This window comes from Aquarana catesbeiana, linkage group LG04, assembly GCF_042186555.1.
Source record: "Aquarana catesbeiana isolate 2022-GZ linkage group LG04, ASM4218655v1, whole genome shotgun sequence".
Classification (NCBI taxonomy): Eukaryota; Metazoa; Chordata; class Amphibia; order Anura; family Ranidae; genus Aquarana; species Aquarana catesbeiana.
The window spans coordinates 71,802,699-71,807,439 of record NC_133327.1 but is presented as its reverse complement, the minus strand read 5'-3'; the positions used below and the strand labels follow the sequence as shown (position 1 = coordinate 71,807,439).

At 42.9% G+C, this 4,741-nt stretch overlaps 1 pseudogene; it reads right to left on the bottom strand.

Annotated features, from left to right (window-relative positions):
* Positions 1-3,512: 3,512 nt before the first annotated feature.
* On the bottom strand, positions 3,513-3,641 carry LOC141142000 (U2 spliceosomal RNA; annotated as a pseudogene).
* Between the last annotated feature and the right edge of the window lie 1,100 nt (positions 3,642-4,741).

Genomic DNA, 4,741 nt, shown 5'->3' with positions numbered 1-4,741 from the left:
AGGGTGTACTAGGCCTTGCCAGTTCACCAGAAAGATGAGCGGCACTAGTACTTCTCTGCTCCATACAAGAGACCTGCAGTTCTTGCACCTCAACAGCATGCCTGACCTTGGCAGGGACCACAACTCCATCGTCAGAGCTATCTGTCATGGAGCTGCTGTTGTCTAGAGGATCGTATTCTGAGCCTGAATCTGACAGATGAGTTACTTCCTCTTCACTATCTGTCATGTTCAACGTGTAGGCCTTCCCTAGTGTATCTTCGATTTTCCATTTTGGGCACTAAATTTACTGGTACACTAGTGAGACTCACAGGTAAAAAGGCTCCTAGGCTATCAGCAACTATGACAAATGCTACCAAAAAAACTGTTAGCGATCGCAGGGATCATGCCTGACTCTGCGAACGCTGCAGTTATGTGTGTTGTGTTTTGTAAGTGACAGTGATTGATCGATACTGCACTTGGGTGGGCTGGGCAGGGCTGGGCGGAGGGGCAAAACACAGGTGCTAGCAGGTGTCTGGGCTGATCCCGCTAACACTGCGTTTTTTGGAACCCTAAACTGCTGGGGACGCTAGTATAGATCTGATCAGATCAGATATTGATCCGTTCAGATACTATACCACTAAGGGAGGTGTATGCTGCGTGTGTGGGTGTTAGCGGTACTGGCACTAATCTGACGCTGCCTGGGCGATGCAGATCCTAACTGACCCTAAAACCTAACTGATATCACCCGCCGGGCGATCAGGAGGTTAAACCTTTATTGGGTAATAAATGGCGGGTATAAAAAAAACAAACTAATCAGCGTCACCCGTAACACTTATACGATGATCACTGGTGAAAGGGTTAACTAGGGGGCAATCAGGGGGTTAAACCCTTTATTAGGTAGTATATGGGGGTAGCTGACGCTATAAAAAGCTGACGGTGAACCTAAATACCTACCTGGCTAACTAGCGTCACCTGTGACACTAATACGGCGATCAGAAAAAAGATTGCTTAGTTACACTGGTGACAGGTGATGAAAGGGTTAACTGGGGGTGATCAAGGAGTTAAACCTATATTAGGGGGGGTTAGGGGGTACCCTAAACCTAAAGGGGCCTACCACTAACTGCCTTAACACTTATAACAGTCACAAATGACACCAATGCAGTAATCAGTAAAAAATTAAAAAAAACTGCTATTGGTGTCACTGTGACAGGGGGTGCAGGGGGGGGTGATCGGGGGGGGGGGGGTTATGTGCCTATGTGTGCTAGTGTTAGTGTAGTGTTGGTGCAGACTCGCTGTAGATGTCTTCTCTCCTCGGAAGCCGGAACAAAAAGGCTCCACGAGGAGAGATGACATCACTTCCTCTGCTTCTGTTTACATTTCAGAAGCAGAGGAAGCTTCTCATTCGCCAGGAGCGATCATAAGGGAGAGGCTATGAATCAGTGGCCTCCCCGTCAGAACGGATCGCTCCTGGAACGATGCTGACTGCCTCAGGCACCTGGGGGGGGGGCGCGATTGTGCCCCCCGTCCGCGGGAGGGGAGTAACGTACCTATACGTTACTCTGCCTGCCACATGCCATTCTGGCCGACATATATCGTCATGAGGCGGTCGGCAAGTGGTTAAGAGTGTGTCTATGGGAATGTTTGGCCATTCTTCCAGAAGCACATATGTGAGGTCAGGCACTGATGTTAGGTGAGAAGGTCTACCTACTACTGCACTTAGTTAATGCTAGCAATTTATATATATTGTATTTATTTTAATGTCTTTCATTTCCTCTCTGCCTTTTTGTGAACTCTAGGTGGGCTTCAGAAGCTCCATTATTATCAAGAATGTGTCTTAGTTGCCAACAGTATAATTATTCAAGAGCAAATAAACTGCTTTCTGGATAATTGTTGTTCATGTCCAAAATAATTGGCAAAGTCCTACAAAAACAGTTAGATAACATCACAAATGATAAATTAATGCCTGTGCACCATGACCCCACTTACTCCACAAATATGACCTTTGGTGGCCTGCGTTATCAATGGACTTAGTGTGGATGCAAAGGACTTAATTTGTACTTTTTAATTGTCGGACTTGTGACTAGTTTTCTTTCTTTTTCTAGTGTCAATGGCCTGTCACTTTCCCCTGTGCTGTAAACAATAGATACTGTATTTTCACTAATTAGCTGATAGCGCTGTCTATAGTCCAGGTAATCAGAGCTATAATAAGAAACCGTAATTGAGCAAATGAAGGCAGAATATCCGCTGGTCAGACCCAGCTATGTTACTTTTGGGAAACAATTGACTGAATTCGGGAAACACTGAAATTCCAAATGATTAACTCTGAAATTAAAAACATGCTTACATTTCTGTGTTATTTTTTGGCCACACTGATTACAGCCCATTTTTCCTAATTAAAAGAAACTCTCTCATATAATCACAGTCAACTGAAACTCTAGGATTATACCTGAAATGTTTTTTCTCCTTATCCTTTTAATATTAAAGGGCAAGAGTAGCCATGATTACTTTTTAAGAGAATGTCAGCTCCAAGTTAGCTTAGCCTTTGATATTTAACTTTATTGGATTTAAATAAATAAAATGTTATGGGGTTAGGTTAGGGAGAGCTAGACTTACTAGAGTTCTAGGAAGAAAGAAGGATTTGAGAAAGAAAACTGAAAGAAGAAGGATAAATGTTTCCCCCTTGCTTATAGTATCGATCAGATGCTGAAATGCTTGGAGGAGTGTTAGCTGTAATTGGCACTAGTGTTCTGCAGAGAAACTGATAGTAGGAGGGAAAAGTTGAACAATGTAAAGTTCAAGAAGATTTACATATTTTTTTTTTGCCATTAAAGTGACCTGTATTTTTTTTTCTTTTTTACAGAGCTCCACAGTGTGGTGCTTGTTGAACTCCTGTGAACAAAAAAGTGAACCGTGAAATCACAACACACAAAAAAGTGTACACAACAGTACAGAAGGTACTCTATGGTCTACCTAGTCCAAAGACAGGTGGACCCTGCTTCTTAGGGACCAGCTGAAGCTGACCCACCAAATATTTGGTTAGGAGCTCCCCCAAAGCAAAGAGGAAAAAGACCTAAAGGCCCTGATAACCTGCACCTTCTATCTCTGTGCATAAATAACAACAACAACCAAAAATAAACACGTGCAGTGCAAGTGCTTGTGCATAAATAGTGAAAAAAGGAGTACCATGTGCAATGGCAAGGCAAGCCTTCTAGCCAGTATAAAATATTCTGCTGGAGACTATCCAAAATGCCTGCCTATGAGGGATGTGCAAGAAAAGCAGTTAGTGACATATCCTAGTGTCAGTGAAAAGACTCAAAAGCGTACCACTTACAAAGTATTTTTTCAGCACGCCTGGGGCGCCACCCCCTGGAGGGCACATCACCAAGAGCTCCTTATGCCTCCCAGCCCCTGGCCTAACAAGTGCAGTCCCATTCCTACCAGGAAGGCATTAGCACTTAAAGACCGGGGACAAGCCTTCAGCCTTCAACCGGGGACAAGCCTGGAGAACCAGACCAGATTCAACCTGGGAGGAAAATGATTCCTTATTACAATGGGGATTACCAATCAGCACACCCACTCATCAAGAGGCACAACGTTCTTTACCTGAAAACTGATAAGAACATATACTACATTTGATCTTAGCCAAAATGCTGAGAAGCAAAATTAGCAGTTGAAATGAAGTTTTCCCTATAAAAAAGAGATGATTTACAGTGAGGTCCATAAATATTTGGACACAGGCACAATTTTCATATGTTTGGCTCTGTATGCCACCAGTATAAAATTAAAAAGAAACAATCCAAATTAATTTGATGTGCAGACTTTCAGCTTTAATTCAAGGGGTTGAACATAAATATTAAGTGCAGTACAAATGTTAGGAAACTGCAACCATTTTTATACACAGTCCCCCCATTTTCAGAGGCTCAAATGTAATTGGACAAACAAATAAAATGTTCATTTTTAATATTTTGCTGAGAATCATTTACTGGCAATGACTGCCTAAAGTCTGGAACCCATGTACATTATCAAAGACTGGGTTTCCTCCTTTCCTGATGCTTTGCCAAGCTCTAACTACAGCTGTCTTCAGTTGTTCTTTGTTTGTGGGTCTTTCTGCCATTTAGTTTTGCCTAAGCAAGTGAAATTCATGCTCAATTTGGTTGAGATCAGGTGATTGACTCGGCCATTGCAGAATATTTCACTTCTTTTCCTTCAAAAGCTCCTGGGTTGCTTTTGCAGTGTGTTTTGGATTATTGTCCATCTGTACAGTGAAGCACCATCCAATCAAATTTGCTGCATTTGGCTAAATCTGGGCTGACAGTATATCTCCAAATACTGCAGAATTCATCTGGCTGCTTCTGTCTTCTGTCACATCATCAATAAACACCAATGACCCAGTGCCACTGGAAGCCATGCATGCCCATGCCATCACACTGGCACCACCATGTTTTACAGATGACATTCTGTGCTTTGGATCATGAGCTGTTCCATTTGCTGTTCCATTTGCACCTTGTGGTAAACTTTGCACCTTGTGGTAAACAGTCTGTATTTGCTCTTGTGAAGTCTTCTCTTGATTGTAGACTTTGATAATGATACGCCCACCTTCTGGAGAGTGTCCTTCATTTGTCTGGATGTTGTGAATAGGTTTTTTCTTTACCATGGAGAGGATCCTGCGATCATCCACCACTGTTGTCTTCCGTGGACGTCCAGGCCTTTTTATGTTGCTGAGCTCACCAGTGTGTTCGTCTTTCCTCAAAATGTACCAAAC